The following is a 24,522-nucleotide window of genomic DNA, read 5'->3' on the forward strand; positions in this document are numbered from 1 at the left end:
AAAAACTCTCCCGAATCGTCAAAGCGGGAGGAGCCGCGCGTGACTTGCGAGAATTCTCATATGTTTCTTCTGCATCAACAGCTTCTCCCCGAAGAGTAGATGATCCGGAATGCTCCCTCGGCAAGTTGTGCTGGAACGTCTTCGGCAGAAATGGGAAGAAAGGGCTCGCCGCCAGTGTCTGACGCGTTTTTCTTTCGAATATACGTCATGGCCTCCGTGCGGAACGCCATTTATCAGCAGCTGTTGTTCAAAAACCGCAGGTGGGAGAGTTCCCGAACTTCGACGATTTGTCCACAGATGAGTTCGGCGAGCGCGTTTGAACCACAGCGAGAGGACAACATTCACATCGGTCTCCTCGCGTTATTTGGCAGAGCGAGACGGGCGCCTGGTCCTTCGGGGTGGGTATTAGGAACAGGACCACTCGAGATGGACGCATAAAGCAAGCGGTGACATGAGCGAGCCAGTCCGGCGAGCTTCCCGGTCGGAGCACGGAAGAGAGTTTGCGAGAGCAGTCCACGGTTTTGGCTCGGGAAGAGGAGGCGCGTGGCCTTTCATATGCAGACGACCTCGTTTCTCAGGAGCGTTCCGGGCGAAGAGCGGTGCGGCAGCGACGCACCGCCGTACGTAATACGACGGTAAGATGACGTCGATTGATAAACTGTCACGCCTCGCCCAAGAAAAGCACAACGGGAAGGGACGCATACTTGCAGCCGAATAGAAAGATGGAAAACGCATGTGAGCGTCTATGAGGCGATGCCAACCTTCCAGCAGCGGGACGCGTCGAGTACCGCATGCCAACGTTGCTCGCAATTTTTCTTTCCGCCCGCTGCCGCCGCCGCTCGTCCGAAGTATATCTTCCCTCGCTCTGGCGCTGCCGCCGGCTGCATACCGTCTCAATGTACATATGTACCGACGTAGGGGATCCCGGAGCTTCGTTATTCATATGCTACGTTCTCGTCGCGCATCGCTCTAGGCTTGCCGTTAAATTACGTTATGCGAAACGTTCGCTACAGAAGCAGCAGCAGCAGCTCGTTTGTTCGACTCCTTCTATCCACCCGAGGCCGTCGGGGTGCTCTCCAAACCGAATCGAGTCCGGAACTCTGATGATCCGGCACGGAATCAGTTGTCGACGTATTCCAGATCGTCGATCGTGAGTTCCGACCGAGCGATACCGTCGAATGACTTCTGCTCCGGATAATTCTCCTGCTCTCGGCAGAGTTGTCGCTCGACTCGTCCGAAAATGGAACTGCCAACGTACAAACGAGTGAACGAAGGACAGAGACTGTCGAAAAGTGAACGAGCGGGCACCGGCGGCCATTACACGAGCAAAGTACCATTACTTCAAATTCGAGCCAATCAACTCCAAGAGGCCCATCGCTATGACGTTACAGGGGTGCTGCCGGCGGAAGTAGCGTCGAATTCGTTCTCTCGTGCCCAGATGAAATCCGCTCACATTTACCCAGGTGTCTATCAGTTAGACGGTCGTTCAAAACGGTGTTCAGCATTTAGAAACGCTTGCGTTTATGAATCGTCACCCGCGACGGGGTGCTGGGACCGGATGCGTGGTCATGACCGGGATTGCGACCACGAGTCCCGACTCGAAAAGTCGGATTTCACTCCTACGCCCAGGTCTCAGAACCACGATCGAACTTCTGGCCTCCCCAGAAGGAGCATCAAAGTATGAGGACATTGCAGATTAGTATACGCTTGGGGTTCCCTCCAAGCAGATGCGTAGAAGCCTCGTATGAGGATCGCTTGCTGTGACGGCACTATGGTTCGCACTGTTCGGTGGAAGTGACCATACGGAAAGTTCTCGTCGAGAGCAAGTTTGTCCGTCGGAAATTATGTGTCTAATCCGGGATTAGCATCGCGCCTCATTGGTCGAGGAGGCTCAGCCGACTTCAAATTAGCTATTATGGATGGCGTGCCCGGGTAGCTGCACAGACGAAGGGGGAACCCAACGGTTGCAATACGAACGTCTACCGACGCCGATGGGTCGGACAGACAGTCATTTAGTCAGTCAGCCACTCACTCACTCACTCACTCAATCAGTAGGTGGGTCGGTATGCCCTGCCAGAGCCCGGACAAAAGCATCGAGAGTCACTTGGAGCAGAAGTCGGGTCAACAACCATCGATGTCGCCGTTTTCATAACCGCTCATTTGAAGCTGCTGTAGATTTTTCCCATGCTGATCTTGGTGCTAGACGCTGGTGCTGCTTCATCAACGGCACCGCGAGCAGCGATGAGGTTCCGACAACAGAAGATAAAGCCGAAGGGACAAAACGATACAAGACAACCAACACAGCGAAATAACCGACACGACAAGAAGGACTACGAGTCGTACCAGAAAACCACGACTCCTCGAGCAGTGCATCTCCAGTAGTCATTACGACTGGGTGTTCCGTCAGCCAGCCACGCAGCTTCACGCATCACCAACTACGGGCACGCCACTCTACAGGAAGAACTTAACCATCAAGTTGAACATCTGTGTCATTCAGAATTGAAAACAAAATGGTTGCCCCCTTGACATCTACGCAGAAAAAGGATGCCGAGCTAGGCTAGACTTGCCGGAACAATAAGAACTCACGACGGGAACTTCTCCCGATATTTAGCGGCTGGGGGTTTGGGGCTCGACTGCACCCACCGGATGACAGGGTAGCGCTCGAGCTCGCCAGAGAACTCGGCTCGGACCGAGCACCGATGACATTCGGCTTCAAAATTGATTTGACATGGATTTTTCAGCCGATCACTCCGGGTTCGATATTGAAGCCTGAGGTCACGGTTCGTGTCGCATCGCATAGCTACGTGAAACGCGAGTCCTCAGAGAAGTGAGGAACAGCAACCTCTCTGCTGGTCGTGCAACAGACCGCGCGGCCATAAGCGTAAGTTAGTCTTAAGGTGAATTACGCAACCGCCGCCACCGTCGAGAAGGGTGCCGTGCCTCGTCCGGCCCCAGCGCTTGACTTCTTGCCTGCCTGTGTGCCCGACCGGGTGGGGTTGGGAGCTGTCGAATGATTTATAGAAGTCACCTACAGCTTGCGTGGAACCCACACACAATACTCCGCGCACAATGCCGCCGCCCGGTAGACCGGTTGGTGCTCGCAGCTACCGGAATCCGCCGAAACTCTATATTCAGTCGTGAGGTATTGTTCTCGCTGTATTCCCGCCCAAGCAATCTCTAATTCGAGTGCACGACTCCTGAAAGAGCGTTTTCGTCCCCCGGCAAGCGCCTGTAAGACCTTCGCTCACACAGGACTATGTACTCCGGCACGTATTGCGTTGCGCACACTCATTGCTGCAACGTGTTCGTAAGTCGATGGGAAAACTCCTCTGTAGACAATGAAACGGCCAGAGCGAGATTGAGAAACACGGTGAGATACGCAGCGGAGGAGGTTTCCGGATACACAGAGGGAGCGAGAATTTCCGACGGCAAAACGCGTGGAGAACTCCTGCAAAAATCCGCGGATTTTTTATCCTGTTCGGCCAGCCGACCGACCGGCAGGCCAATAAAGGTTCGGCCCCCCTTTCGCAACGGAATTAGCGTCAGATTTTTTGCAGCCGACGAAGGAAAAACCTTTTCGCCAACAGAAGCGACTGCGTCCCGATAACAGCGGTGCCACCTAAAACGATGCCGCCGCAGAAGCCGTTGATGGAAATGGGAAACAGCGGAACAACGTAGTCAACTGACAGAGCTCACATCGGCGTCTCGTTCCCTGGGGAGACAATTACTCGTTCCCGGCCAGATCGAGGTCCGCGCAGATCTAAGGAATAATTATTTCACGGGTAAATCCTGTCCAAGATTCTTCGATTGACGCAGCCGGGCATCTATGTACATCGCTCTGCAGGACATCGAAAAGCTCTCAATTGTGATCGGGCCGCGGCCGTGGTGTTGCGTGCCATAGCGAACACGCGGACCTCTGGCGTTCACGGCCAACCGGTCGATCCGCCGACAAGCGATCCGGATTCAAGCGATCAAACAATTTGCGCATGAGGTGGAAGTGGCCTCGGTAGAACGTGCACGTTCGCAACTCCACCCTGGAGAGCGATGAAATACGATCGTCTGGAATCCACTCAAAGGATAAACAAGAACCCTAGACTGATGAATCATTGACCGCTCGGCTCGCCCGCGCTTCGTCTCGATGAGAGAAAACCTTCGTGAAGCGCCTAATTAGGCCTATCCGCTGTTAGAAAGTTTCCTCATATGCAATAGAGGTTTTCCCTCAATCTTCTCCCATGATTAAATACTCCGAAGGCCTCCGGGAAAAATGATCGAGCATATGGTCAACAAGACGAGCCGCTTATCAGGGGCAGTGACAGTATGACGTGCGACACCGGAGTAGATCGCGCGAAGTAACTTCTCTTTGAACGAGACAACGCCTACTGTATCTGAAGTTACGCGAACGATGAAGCGGGTGATGTGAGAGACGAAGAGACAGAATAATCGTAGTTCGAGCGAAAGCCATCTGCTAGATGTCACCCTCGTATACTTTGTGCTATGAGGGACCTCTTTAATCATCTTCGCTTCTCATCTCGGACCTCTGATTCGGCTGAAAAAATCGCCTGATGCCTATCTCAGTTTTCGACATCTTCTTCTATTCCGAAGCTCTCCCCGCTTGCTCGGTATCCTTCGGGAGCTGGTCGCGGACCTCGCCTCAGAGCTCGGCTAGCGTCACTGGAACCTCGGGAACGTGTAAACTTGAAGTCTTATGAAAGAGGAGGGCGAACCAGAAAAAATATCTAGTGGTAAACATCGAAGCCAGGATCCTTCCTATCGTTCCGCTTCGGAACACATTCAGAAAACTCCTCCGCGTTCCTCCGCTGTACCACCAGGTTCGGCACGGCATTTGCCGTTGCTCGCTCTTTGAATGGAGAAAAGATCAGAGCAAGCGTCGGCGGACCGTCTGCGCAGACAAACAAAGCCAATCAACGGGGAACGGCGATGACGCCGGCGAGAAAGAATTGTGAAGATGAAGAACAAGCCCGAGACGAGCGAACGAGAGAGCTCCTTCTTTTCACTTTTTCAGGAGTCTAGCTCTCCTTCTCCTCCCGATAAGAGCTTTGCGGTAGCTGCCAGCTTTGCCTGTCTCGCCGCCTTCCTGTTCGTGTACGGGTTAGACTGGGCAAAAGAGCAGCAGCAGCAGCAGATCGACGGACAGACTGACAGGCCGACGGTCGGCCGACTGGTGCAAGAAAGTGCACGAGATAAGATCGACGGCATTGCCTCTCCGGCGTTTTACTTTACCCTCGTCCGGATGTCGGCGCACATCTCGCCGTCGATCGAGTTAGGCCATATTCCCTACTGTGTTCGAGTCCTGAGCGTGATTTTCGAATATATACAGGCGAGAATGCTGCTACCAAGATCCTTCGCGGTGTTCGGAGCTCGCCGGGAGCTTTCCATTGAAGTCGTCACAATTCACGATCGATTGCATTACCCGTAACATAAAACTTCCCGAGAGTATTTCCCGGGTTAGCTCAAAGCTACCCTAATCGGTGGTGGAAGTAGGGGAAAAAAAGTACACACTGCTGCCGCTACTCGAATGTTCGGCTGGAAGTGATTAACGGAGCGAATATGGCATCGTCTACGTAAGCGTCGCTGTCGCGGCGACGGTCTCTGCAACCGAACACCGCGGCCTCGCAGTGCGGCTCATTTAGTTCGATATAGAAACCGTCGGAATAATAATTAGGAGGAAGCTTGCTTGCTCGCTCGCCTGCTTGCGTTGTTCTTGTTTACGTGCGTTGGCCGTGGTGCGATCCACCAGGTCAGCGGTATCGAGATCCTTCCCACAAGGGTAGAAAGCAGGTCACTTCGAGGAATCCGAGACTGCTGTCCATCAATAACGACCTGCATCCTTTGGACTCCTGATTTTATTTATTTAATATTTCTATTCCGCGAGGAAAAGTCCTTGTCCATCGTTGACTTGACCACAACAACAACAGCAACAACGGGATGACTCCGTCTGGCTATAAACGTTTCTTCCTCCGAAGCAGTTGAATTATTTCTGACTTTTCTCCGGAGCTGGAGAGCACCCTGACGCTTCCACTCTCGGAAGAGACCATCAGAGGGGAACAGCTTTTATTAGATCCGATCGAGAGCGCGGGCGACCCAGTGAATGGGTCTGAATGACGAAGGCCGTGCCAAAAGGAAAACGCGTGCCTCGATTGTATGACGGTATCGATTGTGAGAGTGTGCTCAGGCCACATCTGTCTCTTCCCCGACTCCCGGGGCCTCCAAACTCCGAATATGTCGGTGGTCGCCGTTTTTGAATCAAGCTCCCCGAGTCCGGGAAGGAAGGTTGGGGACTCGACCGCGAGTAGCCCCGGAGCTCGAATACGGACCGCGGTGTCGAAACCTCCACCGTTGAGCACTCCGCTTGTGCCTCCGCGAGCAGCTCACTCATACACACGACGCGCTAGCACGCATTCTTTCGCGGCGCCAGCGATCTATGGGGAGCTCCCGCTCAACCTTGCGAGGTGGACTCACTTCGTATCGAAGTCGCTCGTTTTTCGACGATTTCCTACGGACTGAATGTCAGCAATCTGCTCAGGGTATGCATCCGAGGCTTATTCGACGTTGAGCTCAATCAGAATTTCATGCAGTTCTCTAATTGGCACAAGAACGAGCTGGAACCGTCGGCGAGGCGGAAAGCATGCGCCCGCGGCCACGAAAGGGATACGATGTCCCACGGCGACGACGGAACCATCGACAGCAATCTCCTGAGACGGTCGATTCTTCCATTGAAAGCTTTGAGGCTCTGAAAACGTTTCTTCAAAGGCTTAGGCAAAGAGCGCATTAATTGGAAGCCGCTTCGAGGCGGTTTCTTCCCTTATACGCAGGAAGATCATAAGCTGCGGAAATTTCTGAAATGCCGTCGGCGCCTCGAAAGCCGTCGCTTCCCTCAAGATTCCACCGACGTTGAGTGCTCCTCGGCATGTCTCCGTTTCATCCCACTGGATCCCGTCCTCGGCTCGTCTCATATTTTGGTTTCCGGCAGTTTCAACGGCTCCCTCCTTTCCTGCTCCGAGATGATTTGCGCTCTCCCACCTCTAGCGTGCACCAACCGAGCTGGCCGGATACTTTTTCGGTCCGCGGAAATTGCGAGCCCTTCGATGTTTTATGTTTCTATTTCTATCTGCACAGACGATATCCGCCCGGTCAGAGCTCTCATTACCGTATGAACTCCTAAGCCCGGTCTGCATGCTGCTTGCAGCGCTAGAGGCAGCTACCGCGGAGGTGATGGAGGAGCAAACCATGGCTAGGCGTATTTTGGTCGGAGTCTCGATGTTAATCCCGGTCTCTCGCCCGAAATATCCGCGAGCAGAGCTCGTACAATGCTAGACACAGTATTCAAACTTGGCTTAAATGTCGCTCGGGGATACTTTTAAAAAAGCGAAACAACATCGAGGATCTCAGAGTTTGCTAATCTCCGGCGGAGCTTCGCAAGAGAGCGCTCCCTGCTTTTGCTCGAGCCACGGTCTCCTTCAGGGTTTTCGCCGAGAATAACTGAGTACACATTTCTTCGCGTTGTTTTCCACTCGAGGAGAAATCTTTCGCTCCGTACAGGAGAAGCTCATCCCACTGGAATTCCAGAATTCGCAAAAGAATTCAACGCGAGGCGCCTCTCATTCGAGCAGGGTGATATGGCGGTAGTTCAGAGACTTCACCCTCAGAGCCCTATCGCGATTCGCTCATCGCCCCCCCTCGATTCGACGAGAGAAGATCGATGCTCATTTATGAAAAGTCTCCGGGAGCAAGCAGGGATCGCTTCCCAGAAGAAAGAATCAGCGGAAACCCCGCTCGCCCGACGTCGGCTCGATGCTGAGAAGAACTTCCGGAAACACCTTGACGAAAAACCGTTGCCCGTTAGAGAACATAGGGGTGAAATTCAGCCTCTATTCGAATCTTGTCGCCCTCGAAGAGGCGAGCACCGATGATTTCGATGAGCGAGAGAAGGTCCATCAGAGGGACCTAAACGAACGGTGAACTTGGAAAGCCGACAGTTTCTGACCTATGTAGTTTGAAAAGCGGGCCTCGGAAGAACGTTGAAGCCCTGAGGTCAAACAATCCGGTTAGCGGAATCCAATTTCCACAAATCCAGAAAATGGAAACCTCGGGAGCATCTGAAGGAAATTGGAAGTTTGAGCCGACCACAAACACAACGAGCAAATGTTTCGCTGTGCCGTCGCGTCGGTCGGAGGGACTCGGATCCACTCTCACGGGCTTCAGGACAGTCGAGATCGCTGCGGAGCACTTTTGCAAAATGCTCGCTGAGATATGATCAGCTTGATGCAAGTTTTACGAGCGCAAGAGGTCGCGGGAGGAGGGGGAAGGGCGGCTGAACGAGATGGAGAGAAAGAAATCTCGCGAAATAAAGCCGTGGACGAACAAATGACGACAGAGGAGAGTTGTCGGAGGGTGGAGAGTTCGCCCAGATCGAGAAATCAGATTTCGGAGACATCCACTCAGCAGTGGCCCCGCTCGGGAGGGTACGAGGAAAACTCCAGGACAACCTCGCGATATTTCCTTCCTATGCTCTTTTGCTCCCGTTCGCCTCGTTGTCTGAGTCGAGACTCGTGACAAGAACAACTTGCAAGCACATTACAGGATAACCTGCTCATACAATTCGAGCTCTTTTATTTTTGTCTCTGAAACGATCAAAATTATTCCCAGCGGGGATGCAGCCCAGGTAATAGCTCCAGGGTCGAGTCAAATTCGAGCGGGCGCGAGCCTCGCTACGCGGTTCTCCTACAGCTCATGAAAAGCTTTTTTCCCAAGTTTGACCAATTTTCAAGAAGGTCTTCCAGGTGAGGTTCCTATCAAGCATCGAATGACGCCGCGGCCCCACCTGTTTTTTGAACTCTCCGAGTCTTTAGGGATCTCTGCCTACCGGCTGAAAATCGCTTTTGATTAAAAATCATCATTAGCGAGGATTGTATCAACACTTCGGGAGGTGGCTCGAGACGGCCGAAGGAACGCCATTGACGACGACGTACGTCGACGGCGAGGAGCATGATGAGGTAATGGATGAAGTCTCTGGCATGACCGGCGCCCATAAGACGGCCATGGACGCGCAACGTGTCTCATTTCATTAAACGTGCCGCCAGTGGCGACCGGTGGTACTGTTGAGGTTGGATATTAGGGAAGCCGCATAAAGAAAAGCGCCTGCCATTGAATCTACGCCCTTCTGTCCGTGCGTCCGTCGGGCCTTCGGCTCGCCCGGCTGACTGCGGTCGCCCACGGAATATCAGAAGGAATTACCAACGGTCGACATTGTTGACGATACGAACAACAACCACAGCAGCAATGATGGTAACGAAAGCGCTTTCGACGGCCAGCTTGATAAAAACGACGTCGCTTCCAAAGGTCGCTGCAGTACGGCCTCGTGCACTTCAAAACATGGTTGCATGCAAAAACACAGCTGCTACGTGGAGCCCAACAACAAGCTTCGAGGTCGTCGCGAGTTAACAAAGTCATCAGGAAAGGGCGCATTTGGAGCGAAAATGCATTACTACCAAAGAGAACGGCTCCTCAAACAGGCCCACAATACACTAGGACAAACGGTCGAGCGGGTTCGCAATTGCCAGAGAGTGTTCATGTTCCCTGCGAGGCGCTTGGTGCGAAACGGTCAATGACGACTTAGTCGGGCGTCTCCCCTTGGAATAAATAGACGCTCGTTGGAAACTCCTCGTGCTCGGAGGTGGACCGTCCAAGTACCCAGATGCTGCCTCCCCAGTACCTACCTAGCCCCTCGATTGACGCCAATTTATATTTGGCAACAGTAGCGGCCAGGCAGCCGCATGGAAGCCATTGGGCCAAGATGGTAGATCCATTCCTGAAGGATACACGAAAGATGAGCGGTGACTACATAGAGCCCGTTCGAGAGCTGCTGCCTATGGTGGTAACGGCAAAGCGAGCGCGGCGGCATGTCATCTCCATGATAAAACGAAACAGTGCCCCTCGTACTACTCCTCCTACTCGAGTCGATCAACTCAAATTAGCAAGAAACAAGGGAGAGGCCTCGCCAGCCGTAAAGTTGCATTCGCCTCAGAGAACAGCGGCTCACACATGGGACAACGGCGCTGGATTAACGATTCGGAATTTGTAGTCAAAGGTCATCAAGGGATTTTCTTTCGATTTCATCGAGTTCAACTCCCTGTCTTCGAGACTCCGATATATACGAATGCGTTGGGAAATCCTCGCTGGGCGAGAAGGTCCTGCATTCTCCTTGAATCGATCCCGATTCAAATGGAAAGGAATTCCCCCATAACTTGTTCCTTCCAGAAGTTCGGAGCTGCGTTCCTAGTTTGCGTTTGCAGTCCGCGTTTGCTCGGAGAAGCGGCGAAATCTCCTCCTCGCCACTGCCGGACGTGATCTCGAATTCGGGTCTAGGATCAGCAGTAATTTTTCCGAAGACAGAAGCGATGCAGTCATGAAAACCGGCGGAGGAAGAGACTAACAAAGGCCGTTCCGCGGAAGGCGTCTCGGGTCTCACTTGATACAGCGAATTATCTTCGAGTCCCTCTTGAATCATCACTAAGACCTCTCGACAGGCGATCGCGGCACTCGTCGTAATGGTGGTAGAAGGACTAGTGCTTGTCACACAGTTTGCGGTTACGGAAGACAAGTGTTGGCGGTAACGAGGATTTTTCCTCTCGTAGAAAAGCCGCGACAGGTTTTCGAAAATAAACCATCGGAAGATTTACCTCATGGTATCATGCACTGTTCGTCAGCTACACTGCTATGATGATCGCTTCCTGTTCGCTGGCGACGCGACGCAAGGCCTCCAATGAGGTTCATGACGGGGCCTTGGTCGATACCCCGAGGACGATGCACGCGACGTCCGAGTGGGTCGTCCCCTGGCTCGGAGTATCGCCGATAGTGGCGAACGAGGGCGATGCAAAAACGAGGAGCAAGTGAGCGAGTATGAAGGAGGTGAGCGTGGAGAAGGACGTCGACGGCTAAGGCGAGCCAATGGCTTCCGGCGTGGCTCTTGCTGTCCGGTCATCCTTGACGTCCGTCTTCTACGCTGCGCCCCGGGCGAGAGGCTTGATGAAGTCTCTGTGAGCGATGAGCTTTTGCCACAGTTGACATGTACACACAGAACGAGCGGTGGCGGCGGCAGCAGCAGCGGGGTAAACGGATGTTTGCCAAGTCGTTGACAGGAGGACTTGCTGCGGTCAGCCCCAACTCTTTGGCTAAGTAAACTCCGAACAACGACAAAGATTACCAAACCCGGAGCATCAGGCCTCGCGGTAGACCATGTAGGACATCGTTGTCCGAGCTCACCTATTCCGGTGCTTAGTGCTCTTGTGCAGCCTACTCATTCAACAACTGGTGAACAAGACCAGCAGCAACCCTCATGAATATCGAACAGGCTACCGATGGGCAGAGGAGCCGGAGGCTTCGGTCGGAGATAAGACAGTGCCCGCTACCGAGCTATTTTTGTTGCATGGAACTCGTTCAGTTTTCCCGCCAATCTCCCACCAACGATTCCGATCGATCGATGGGCTGCAGCTGCTGATGATGATGGCGGCACGGCGATCGTATTTCGACGAGATGAATAGATTAGCGATAGATTCAGCGGGAGATAGCCGCAACAAATGCGTAAGACCGAGCTCGCCGAGCTCCGTCCGTTCACTCGGTGCTTAGCTCGGCCGGAGGAGGTGGGCAGCCAGTCAGCCAAACAGACAGACAGATAGAAAGGTAAGCTTGCCGACGACAGCCCTTCTCCAACCGCGCCGTGAAAAAAAAACTCCCCAGAAAGGCAGGTCCCCTCGAGCACAAAGAGCCACTGTTTCAGGACCAAATGCCCTCGTCGCGCGATCAAGATACGACGAACGGGCGGACGGTAGCGACTAAAAAAGCTACGATTGAACGCTCTCTCGCCGATGGAATGAAACCAACTGGCTAGCTAAGAGTATTATCCGAGCTTCCCGGAGCAAGTTCACGAGACTCTTAAGAGGCACGGGATGACGACGAAGACCATAGGGGAAAACAAGGAGAACGATCTCTATGACGGCAGCTTACTGCTTCGTCGCTGATGACCAGTCACGGTGAGCCATATCCTCACACACAGTCTGAGTAAGACAACGAGATCCAAAACCAGTCAATTGGCTCGGGTTCGGCCTCGGGTGTGCTTTTTCCTGTCTTTTTCCTCTCGCCCTCTCGGCTTCTATTGTTCCCACCATCACTCTCCATCGGTCGTGGCCAGCGATAACTCGATTCGCGCGTTCAATCGTCAAATCTCCGCTCTGATCTCTATCCCAATTAATTGCCTCTGTTCGGATCTCCTGCGTTCCGGAATTAGCTCCGTTGTTTCTGAGAACTCTCCGGAGCCATTCTGTAGCTCACCGGGGAGCGATCCCGGGGATTTAAACGAAATCAATGCTTTGTTGTTGGGTTTTTCGGGCGCGGAACCTCACGGAAGAACGCGGAGCTCTCGAGGAAAAGCAGCCGGAGTATCGGACGTGACGCGGAGGAGCGCTGGAGGTAATGGAGAACAATGGAAAAAACCGGGAGCTCTCTTTGCGGAGCGCGTGAATCTTCGCATTCCAGCCTCGAGAAAAGATGCGCAAGACGGAAGAGCTTCACGAGCGAACAGAAGCAAAACGGAGGAAGAATACTCCGCAGAATTAAAAAAAAAAGGAACGCAACGCACCGCTCCCCAGCAGCGAATCATTCGCCGTAAGTTAGGAGGAAATTGCGATGGAAAAATGTTCGAGGCTTGGAGGAGCGAGTCTTCATGAAGTGCTCGAGCGACTCTCCCGCAAAAGATCATTTCCGTCGTACCAAAGGGGTCAACGACGGCGATCGACAAAAAAGCGTCGCAACCCTCCGATTGAGGTCTTGCATTCCTTCGTCCCTTTCGACCCCGCTCCCTCCAGCCAGTGCCTGAGCACATCCCTGCGGTGGACTCGCGATGCCTTCCACCTCGGAATATTCGGAACTCTCCGCCATCGTCAGTGGGGGCCGACGAGGATATCTGTTGTGTGTACGTACGAGCCAACGTAAGTAGTTCCTTACGAGCGGGGGAATTATCTGAGGTCCGCAGAGAATTGTTTGAGGCCTAAACGGACTTCTTGAGGCAGAATGAGTACAGTGGGGCCTACGTATCTGAGGAGAACACAGGGCTTGCGACCGGCAGCGGTAGCCCTGATTAGCAAATGGCTTAGACAATTAGTTATGTGAGCACCGTTCAGCGAGTTAAGGACAGCCGGTCACTTTCCTGACCCCTAGATTCAGCGAAGCCTTTTTGCCTCGTTTTGCAGGGCTTCCAGCCTTGGAAGATCGTTCCATCCGTCGTCGCCCCCAACGTGCGCCCCTCTCGCGGCTACAAGCCTCCAAGCCTCCCCGAGCGCTCCTCGCCATCGGCCGCCCGGAACACGAGGTCCCATCCGCTGATAACGGACGGTGGACATTGACTCGAATCGATCACGGCACGGAGACCGACCGACAGGCTCTGTAGGGACTACATGCGCTGTCAACAGTCTAATTATTCGAAAGGATAGATTGAATTTCGGCTAAAACTTTCCCAAATCATCAGATAAGTGCCCGGACAGCTGAACGCGGATCGATCTCCGCCTCCTTGTTCGGCTGACTCAGATTCCTCGGAACCAACGCCCTCTGAGCGACTTCCCGGGTGATTCGAGCTCCTCGGCCGCCAGGGAGGGAAATTGGGAAAAATCGCGAATAAAGTCAACACGAGTCGCTATGTTTAACTCGGCTAATGAGGACCGCGTGCTCGCGAGCAGAAGTATTTCGAGCGCGAAAATATTTTTCCGTTCAACTCGTATCTCAAGGCGGCCGACAGCGTATCGCATCAATTTTCCCCGGAATTCCGGGGAAAACTTTTCTGAGGTCGACGGACGTAAGACGCGGTGACCCAAACCTCTCGCTCAGTGGAGTTTTGACGAATGACGGAACCACCCACCCTCTGATTGCTCAATCGGATTCGGCTTGTGTTGCGTTCGTTATTTTTCGTCTGACGAGATGAATTGAATCATTTGTTTAATCGCTACTCCACAACTACTACACTACTTGCTTCAGAAGACGACCCAACAAAGAGAGGGGCCTCGGCACCCGGATGCTGGGCGCGTCCGAATCCAGAAGGCGGTGGCGTGTAAAACATTTCAAAACGGCGGCGGAGACGACGACATTCTGTCTGAGTTTATGAGTTGTGCGACCCTTCTTCCAGTGGGCGCGAACCATTAAACATTGTCCAACCCGCCATGACAGTCTGCCCAAAAAGTGTGTGGTAAGCGTTTCAGAGTTTCGTGTCCCTGAGCTCGAGCGAGTCCGCGTGGTAAATACGAATTTTCTCGAAGAGCCCACCTCAGAGGAATCCTTCAGGAGCCACTGGAGGCATTCGATCCTCTCGATTCGGCCAAATCATGCATACGCGCGCAGGGGAATTTCTGATGCAGGAACATTCGTCAATGATCCGAATGATTCAATGAGATGACCCTCATTAGGAACATCGGAGGTCGTTTACAACGGGATATCTCGCTCCGCTCCATTAATGAGCGGGCACCACAGAATCGAGTGTCTCCAATCGGAATGCAAATTTTTTTCTGCCGTCTTCCATCGGCTTGATCAATTATTTTTATCATTATTATCAATTACGACCACCAATCGATCCATATTGAGAGTCTAGAACGCGCGTCGCTCCCCCTCCGGAATCGTATCTATCGCTCGATGTCCACCGAGAGCCTTGTCCTGGAATTCCGTCCGGCCTGGCTGGACGATGGATCGAGGAACTCCCGATCTCCGAAGAAAACGGGAGAGCCGATGGAGACGTCGACGAAGCAGTTGAGGGTGGCCACACCTCGAGCGACGTAACCTCTACCTCTGAGGTCTTTCAGATATTTATGGTGGAGGATACAACAGCTCGGCGGCATATATGGGGAAGCCGTAGGAAGTCGATGCCGCTACTTCGTCGTGAGACGCCTTTTGTGTCGAGATGGTAGAAAGTCACGAAGCAGGCCTACAACTCTCTCGATACTCTCATCCCCAGCCCATCCGTCCATTGGAGCACAACGTTTCATAAACCCATGCTCAAGTACATGGGCGACCATGGATCAACGCTTTCTCTCCTGGCCTCAGCCACCAAGAAGAGGAGAGCTTGACGCCGGGGCCTCATACGTTCAGAGGAAGATCGGTTTGGACGGCCGTACTCCGATGAAATTTCCCTCTGCGTTCCGGCTATGCGTGGCCGATATGAGAGAGTAAACTTCGGTCCTTCATAACGCGTTCGTTGGAAAATAACGCGGCCGGCACCGTCTGCGTACCTCCGTTGACCTTGTTTACGCTCCCGTGCCCTCGGCGACGGGCTGTTGCCATGCTTCGCAGTTTCGCTCTTCCCTAAGAGGGTTTTGGACCGAGAACCCAGACGAACCGAAGTCTGGAATTCGAGCCGCGACGCGGTACGAGAAGTCGTTACCGAGATGTCCACGGACAACGCCCCCATCTCCGAGAGCGAGGGTCCGAGACAGCGGACGAAACCGCGATTTTATACAGTTGTGTCGGGAATGTCGTCTCGAACTCCATGCAGCTCATTGTCGAATTCGGTTGGACGCTCCCGTCGACTGACTCGAATTATTCCCAGATTCAAGTTAGATTCATTCTTGGGAGACGACTCCCCCGTTATTTCCCTCCTTGTCCATTATTTTCCGTCCATTTTTCCCCGCTCGTCATCGTTCCTCCTCCGAATGTCATTCTATTCCCCCCCTATCGCGACGGCGGTGGCGGCAACGACGAGACCGGCAGGAGCGGCAGGAACAGCAGCGACGACTTTTCCCGCTCACAAAACTTTTACCGGAAGTCAAAGTAAAAAGTGTTTCGTCATCAAGCCTCCATAGTCGTCATGGCGGGCACATCGGAACATTACGACTTCCGCAAACTCTGGCAGCACCTTGTTGTCCTTTGAAGCCGCGGCTCGCGATTTCGCGGGAGGGAGCGGGGAACCGACAGCCATACAACGTTCTTAGCGGTCTGATCGAAGGGTTCCTAGCTGATGTGTATCGGGGGAGGTGACGGGGAATGAAATCAGGGTTGACAGGGGCGCAGTATGAGGGCACAGCAAGGGTGGCTGCTGGAGCATCGGGGAACTATGGAAGGGCCGAGCGCGCCTGCAGCTGATGGAGGTTTTATGTAAAACGACCCACTGCCACTTGGCCCGGAGAGGTGCCGCCGCTGCTGCTGCTCCTCTCGTTCCTCCTCTTGCCCCTTTTCCTCATCTTTACGGTGTTGTTGGAATGCTTGAGTTTTCGAGTTATGTAGGTTGAATGAACAACAATTAAATGTTCCGTCTTTCCCGAAAGCAATTTTCATTCAAGGGAAAATTCGCTGATGGTCGACTTCGAGGAAGAAATGCCTCCGCCATCGCTGCAGCCGGACTCTCTGCGCTCCGGTCGCTTTCTCAGTGATTTCAAGCTCGGCTGAACTCGGTGCCGGAAAGCGACGACGGAATGGGAACCCGCATAGATACAAATTTTGACACTTTCTCTTCCTCGGGAAAGTGTGCCACCAACGGCACGACGTTCCTAGCACGCCGTTGCCGGACCGAGCTGGAGGAAGGGAAAATGTTGGAAGAAGGAGAAGAAGACGACGGCGGCGGCGACGGAGGAAAGGATGAAAGCGTGCCCCACCAAACGAAGCGTGCCCATGTGCGTGAGCGTGTGTTGAAATATTCGCTCCAGAGATGAATAGAGACTCCGCTCTCTTGTGAAGGGAGGGAAAACATCGGCCAGACCGTTATCGAGATGAATCGATATACCCGGCGTCGCGATCGCATCGTGGAACCATACCGAGGCGCCAGCAATCTCTCCGCCTGTCTCGTTTCCAATCCTGGTTTCCAAAATGGATAATTCCGTCCGCTGCCCCGATGAGATATGAATCGCCGACTCGAACTAGTGCAAGGAATATTTCTCCTCTTTCCCCGCTCGCGAATTGTCCGGTCTGTCGCTCCCGAAGAGCGAACATAGGAACGAGCGTTTTCGAGACGCATATGCGGATGTGCTCAGCTCACCAGCTGCAGTTAAAGTTGCCACAACTACCGGGAAACTTCAGCTTTAGAGCGCTGCAAAAAACGTGTCTTCGAGGGGCGAGAGCGGGCGGAGCGAGATGAACCGGGGAACGGAGGGGCTCCGGGGCCGCTTAGATATCAGCGCGTCACTTACACTGCCTAACAACTAATGGAAGTCGTCAACCATCATCCCTGAGCGCTCGCTCGACCCAGTCGGGCCCTCCTCGCCCGACATTGTATACAATCCGGTTTTTATGGAACGCTTTCTCGGCAAGCAATTTTTCCTCCCGGACAAGCTAGCCTCAAATCAGGCCTACCACAATCGATGACGCGTCGGTCGCGCCGACTGCCGATGATGATCAATCTACCTATCGGATGGATTGATGGCCGCCCGTGAAGGTACAACAGGACGGAATGTCCATCGTAAGTTGACCTGTGGACGCAAGTCGCTAATGGCTTGGTGGGCGTACGAGCAGCTGCAGGAAGGTGTTCACATCGGAATGCGTGAGCAATTATTATCCTTACTGCTCTGGTACCCAGAGCGGAGGACCAAGAATCGCTCAACTGGAAAGCTTGGCAAGGAGCTTGATTGAAGAAACTTAACGGCGGGTTGCTCTCCTGCAATTGTTCCCCCAGGTCAGAGGTTACACCTGTTCCGAGTTTCGGAGGCCGTAAATTGCCGGAATGGGCATTGCCGTCGCAAAGCCAGAATGGAGGCTATCGTCGTAAAGCTAGGCATTCACACATGGACCTCGCCCACCGAAATCTGGGTCATAGCAACCAACGGTCGTCCTTTTCGTGCGTTTGGAGTCGCGGCTTACGTACAACGGCAGCGGACTCGAACCCCTTTGCCATCGCGAGAGCAGCTGCGGGGATCAGGCATCGCACAGGCTATTTCGGGCATCTCTCGGCATTTCATCCTTTGCTAGACTCGACCATTCGTTTAGGTATTTCCGATTCCTCGCAGGCATGGAGCACACCTACGGAGCCGTCTCTTTTTTCGAACTCTTCAAGGGTAGTTTCTGTTCCCTTCAGCGACTTGTGTTTCCCATATACGCTGACGTGCGTACGTTGGTTCGTTTGAAGAGCGAGAGTTACTTTGCTAAAACCTCTGAGGACCTCGGGAGAAGGAGTTCACCCTCCACGAAGGTCGAAAAGTCCCGTGAGGAGCGCTTCACTTACCTGCAAAGGAATAGAAGGAACTTAGCATCAGAATACCCGACTCAGAGGAAGGAAACTCTCACGGTCAGCGGCGAACGGAGCGGGAAATGTGCGAAATATTTTCCCGCCGACCGAAACGAGTGATACCTTTCCGCTTTCGACAGCTGTTCTTCCCAGAGGAGTGACCTTCGTCTCCGGGTCAGCGAAAATCGAGAACGGGAGGAGAGAACAGAGAGTCTCGTTCCGCGTTTTTCAGTTTGACTCTGGCCGGTGACGCGGTGGGTGAGCCCTATAACTCGACCCATAACTTGACGTTTTCCCTACGTGTCCTCCCACCGCGTTCGGTTTATACGCCGGCCGTCGACGTAATCTTAATAAAAACTTGTTTACACTGTCAACCGACGAAGGAACGCCGACCGCTGCATGGAGCCACGTCTCCGTTTTACCACTCCCTGCGTCTACTGGAAACAGTGCTGACTGTGAGCAAAGCGATCTATTTTTCGTCTCACTCTCGCACGGTCCGAGTATGTCGTTCTCCATCCACAGCGGCCAGAAATCCTCTGGTGATCATAATCCAAATCCCCATCGATCCGACGACGGTGGGGGGAGAATCAAACATTGATGAAAATTGATGGAGCCAAGACGATATCCGAGTCGAGATCCTCTCTCGAGACATCATGCCTTCCCGAGACGGAAAGCCGTGCCACGAGACTATCGACAAACGAGAATAATAGGAAAGCATCACAACGAGGGACGTCGGCAGCAACAACAACAAGCGACAATCACCGCTAGGATGGGAAGGGAACGGTTCGAGCGAATATACGAGACCGCGGCATCGTCTGAACACTCATCATCATGTGGTTGCACTTGCCACCGCTCACAATTGTGCTCGAGGAGATGCGTCAAATGGTCATGGCGCTGGCCGCGCTCCTCAAAGGAATCGGCCGGAAGAACAACTTCAGCACCTCTTCATTGTGCAGCCCGGCACCGCCAGTCCGGAGAAAAAGCTGACGACTACCAACGTCAGGCCTGATCGCTCCAGGACAAAGCATGACTCATCGTCGGAGGGCAAAACGCCTAAATGCTACATTACATCGAGGAGCGTTGCCCCAGCACGGCCCTCATTCACTCCGTCTCGTCCGGCTCCGACCGACCCATCCATCCAGCCGTCCTTCGTATCGGCCTCCCTATCGTCCGTCTATATGCCCGTTCGTTCGTTCATTCATCCATCCACCCAGTCAAGCTTCCACCACATTCGGGGTCGATCTCGGATTTGAAGGACGAGAACTTCCTCTTCAAATTTCGTGGATTTCGACCGCGAGCAAGGAGACTGAGATTGGGGCTCCAGCACCAGTCGACTTCTCACGATGTTGAAATTTTCTTCCGCTTTGCGGTTCATCGTTCGAAACCCACGATGATCTCCCCCCGGAGTCCGCAGCTCAGGAGTCGGAGTCTGCGCCTCGATAAAGCTGTGCAGGTAATTATTCGTTGGATTCCCCCCTTGTTTCAACGTTCTGACGAATCAAGCGGGGATTCTGTCTATCCCTGGACCCTACGCCCGACGTCGTATCCGTCTCGCTCCGACAGCGTTGGATACCGCTCATCTCTGACGACGAGCTCACCTATCGGTGGAGTTCATCCATGGAAGCGGCAGCGGAACATACAAAGTCCACCGCGTCCAGGATTCTGAGCCCGCGTGGAAACCAATCACTCACGTGAGACTCTCCTTCTTCGATTAGCGAAATGCTGTCCAACGCATCCGGCTGTCAAGAGCATTTAACTCCATCGAACGGGGAAACGAGACGAGCCACCGGAAGAAAATCGAGCGGGAGGAGGTTAATTTGATCATCGAGACTCGATGTTAGATGAACGATCAGACGATGTCAGTGCAAGTCGCAAGTGTGTCTGCCCGAGTGACTCACACGTGGTCGTATGTGGCAGTCGACTCCGGCTTGCATCCTGAGCGAGATGTCCTGCGCTTACACGAGTCTTCCTTGCGAGAGATATCTGGCGGCAAGAGTATGATGTGCCCCCCATCTCCCTGACCACCGCCTTGCCATTGCATCCGGCCATTGCAATAGCCCACTCCACAGGTAACCACGGAAATCCCGCCCCACTCGCTGCTGAGTCCGTGTTGAACATATTGCCTATATCCCCGAGTATGGGAATAGGTACACTCGCCATCTGGCTGGAGGTCTGACGCTGTCCGCGGTTCGAGCAGGTCGAAGCTTCGCAGGAACGAAACGACGACGACGACGTAGACACCGACAAGGATATGGCGATGGGATTTCCGAAGGAATGAAATTATCCCAGCGGGCTCCAGGATTCACGCTGGGCGTGTTCCCCTAATCCGCCCCCCAAACTACCTACTAGAATCCAATGAGTTGGAGACGAACACAATGACTACGACACCGTGTTCGGGAGCACGGCGAGCCCGCTTCTCGGAGCGCGCGACAGGTTCATTGCATTCGAATCCTCTGGATTCTTTCGAAACGACTCAGTACCGAGAGCCTCCTCCTGCTCTACCTGCATTGTTTTGAGCCTAGACAGTCCATTCCAGAGGGAAGTTTCACAATTCCATATTTTTTCCCCGAGGGTGAGCCGAATTTCGTCACTTCCCCCCTCTCCCGCCCCTTCCATCTCGGATCTTCGAACTCTCACGACTCCTCAATTGAGCACATCGCGAGCTAAGGTCGGACCCGGATGCCGGTATCTGAGCCGCAGTCTCCAAATCGGTCGAGATCGCTCCGGTGAGTAATCATAGCGATCCGAGCTCCCACGCTACAGGCGATAAATCGGCGGCGGGATGCCTCGGGAAGAGCTCTGTTGTGATTACTGGGACCTGAAAACATATGGCGAAGCAACATCTCCTCCGACTCGATTCGGCGAGCGGAGATTAGGCTCTATTCGAGCCAAAACTATTCATCCGATGCCTTCTCCATTCACAACATCCAAAGCTTTCTCTACGTATGATGGGTGTGATGAATTACATCGCTCTTGAAATCTCCGGCAAATGTTCTGGTCTTTGAAATACTCCAGTGTGGGAATTTCGAGTCGAAGAGTGTCTTCCCTAAATTCGCCCATCCATCCACAAGCAGAAAGTCGTCAAGAAGAAACTCACGCACTTCTCACATCAGTTTGAGGATTTTGTGTTCAGTGGTGTGTTATTGTATGGAAATTAATACAGATATCCGATAAACTGCGGTGCTCATTTCCCGTCTCGTAGACGGATGCGAAGTTCGTAGTGAGCAAATATTTTCCTATGCAAATTTCCACGAGCTCCATCCGCTCAACGGGGATCGTCCGGCAAGCGACTCCGGCAAGAACACAACAAGAGACGACACGGGCGGCATGGATAAGAAAAACAACAGGTTGCATTGGGGACTCTTTCGTTGACTCGATAATCAACGGAACGACGGCAACGCTGTCCCGCGGGTAGGTAACAGGATCACCAGCAACGAGCCACTGATCACCCGGCGTCTCGGTGCAAAGGGAGCTCTGAAGTTTCGACGACAAATTCGTAATCAATTATTTACGAATCTGTCTGAAGAGACGTTAGCAGAACCGCGAGACGGTGACCCTGGAAGTCACGAGACCCGTAACAGACGCCGATTGGGGGAGCGGCTACCGGCGGGGAAGATCTTCTGAGTGAATATACTTCTTAATTTGAAACGCTTCCACACCTTGCTGGTGCGCCTGCTGGCATATTGTCAGCGCGAGAGGCTCGTCTTCGGCTCGAACTATTAGCCGGACGAGAAAGGGGAAGTTTAGCGTTGTCTCGCGTGGCCGAGTTCTAACCCTCTCAGCCGCGGTCTGGAGCGCATCTGCCCGGCTGAGGAGTGAACTAATGTGTGAGCGAGCGAGCAGGCGAGCGACTGAGTGACTGACTGACTGACTGACACAAGCCACTCATGTGAGCAAATTGATCCCTTCGAAGCATCGCTATCAGCGATATTATTTACCGCGTTCCGCTCGCGAACAAATGTGTGCCCACTGGGCGAGGCTTCCGAGGTCCTGCCATAGTGGATCCATGGAGAGTGTTTATCATTAGAAGTGACAGGACTTCACTCGGCTCCAGGTCCGCAACCCACGCAGAGCGGCGACAATAGCTTATGCTTCTTGAAAGCTCCTATGACAGGATCAGTCTCGGTACGATATTGAAACGGTCACTCGACAGTCACCTTCCCCGGCGGGTCCTCCGATCCGCAGCGCCGCCGGTCATGAGTTCCCGACTTTTTCCTTCGTAGTTTCCACATTTTTCCCCGCTCGTATATATCTCCACTAGCCATAAGTCTGCAGGAGCTGCGCAAAGCTCCACCGACCAGTTTTAGGAGCAAATGAATGTGCGTAAGCGTGGATGACGTCCCGTATCCGGAGCCAACGTCGGCGTCAGAGCTCATTGACTGGGTGAGGTCTAACTCCATCGATCCTAGCGAGACTTCGTTCAGACACGAACAGAATGAACGTCTACCTGCTCGAATAATCCGAAGGTTAAATAGAAAGCCTTGTGACCTTTGACTGCTGCCTTGGGGATCAGTGCTGATATCGATGATCAGTCGAGTTCACCACCAGTCCCGGAGAGATCTCAGAAAAAGAACAGATGCGATCATCGGATAAGAGCGCATCGAAAGATGTTAATAGTTCAGAAAGGGGTGGTTTGAGGCCCGGAGAGGGGATGGCTACGCTAAGTGTTCGCTGAATGATTCAGTGATCCTGGGCTCGATCCGATGATGGCTTCTGTCCGTTTGTTCGTTCGGTCGGTTGCCTTCCGAATCGTTGGTCGCTCCGATCGGACGTCGGTGGGATTCGCGTCTCGAACAACTGTGAGACATTCGCACTAGTTATTAATTCGGATGACTGAGATACATGTTGGCCGCAGTGCGGCGGCAGCAGCCAGACTAAAAATACCGCTCGGAAGTAAGGGCTATACGGATGAGTTTTACGCTTGTTAGGGGGCCCATACACCCCATATGGCGCGCTCCCGCGTCAAGATATAGCGGAACCAATAATGCGAGCATGTAGAAGAAGTTATTTCTCGTGTATTGTCACCGGTACATGTGGACCTACGCAGTCACTGCAGATGTGTAGAGACACATTGGTTTCTAATCGATCCGGTCCAATGCAGGAACATCGGATTCGGTTGGTTGCGATCGAACTAGAATTCAAGGGGTTCTCTGAACGGTAAATCGTAATTCGCGATCATCTCAGATTGAATAGCGGAATTGACGAAGCTCCCAGCGGTCTCGAGAGACACATTGGCTCCATTCCGAGGTTTCGGGCCTCGAAGAGGAAACGGAAAGATACCCCTCGACGGAAGGGGCTAATAGGATGTTCAGGCTCACGACCGGTAGAGAGTAATTTAGGGAGAAGAAGAAGATCTCGTATGAGTGCTTGAGGTATGATTTCTGCGGGCGAATAAGGGAAGGAGAACAAGGAATAGAATCTCTTAGATGTATCTCGATAAAAAGAAACACATGTTATGCGCTTGTGTGCTTGAAATAGGATCTGGGTCAGACAATTAGCTAGTCAAAGACACAGCTCTCGAGCATAGACACTCACGCACAATCAAACACAAAGGGGGGTACCTCCAGCGTCACAGCGGTCTATCATTTGAGCCTTATGTAAGAGAGAGTATGTCGTTGCTGATCTCTCTACTCCAAACGAGACATTGTTTGGAGGACCTGAGCTTGGAGTACCCATAGGAAAAAATCGAAGGCTCGCGCTGCTCGAACGTGCACGGGAGAGAGTTGAACCTCGTCGCTAACCTTACGTTCCAGGAGGCCAGGGACAATAAAGAACGGTTCGTTCTGGGAACGTTTCGAATCCCTTGAGAAACAACTGAGTTCCTCCTCTAGTGCTTCAACTCAAGTACCCCACTCGCGAAAGGTGAATCTTCGGAGGAATGTAGCTAGTGTCACGGGACCACGTGACCACGATTTTTGGATGAATCCCGAACCGATCGTGATTGTCGATTCGAGTTCGACCTGAACCAAAACACAGGATCGGAAGCCGATAGACTGTTTTTTCTTCGAAAACAATGACCATCTGTTCGGTGGAAGTAGCCATGGTATGACGACTCGACTCTTTGCCTCCCTGGGCGTGATGGTTGCGTCTCAGCTTGGTGTGGACTCGATGATCTGTGATATTCCTGTTTTAGACACTCGAGAGCTCGAACAGGTTGTTTGCTTTCAGAACTCTCCTCTGCTTGGAGAAACTCAGGCAGCGGAGATCATGAACTCTTCTGATGCGCTCAATCCGAGGTCGCTGTCTGTTTATTTATTCTTCACACTAACTCAGATGAATCTCATGGCCTTTCCCCTCTCCCCTCCCCCCGCAATCAC

Source organism: Galendromus occidentalis, unplaced genomic scaffold (genome assembly GCF_000255335.2).
Source record: "Galendromus occidentalis unplaced genomic scaffold, Mocc_1.1 scf7180000077438, whole genome shotgun sequence".
NCBI lineage: Eukaryota > Metazoa > Arthropoda > Arachnida > Mesostigmata > Phytoseiidae > Galendromus > Galendromus occidentalis.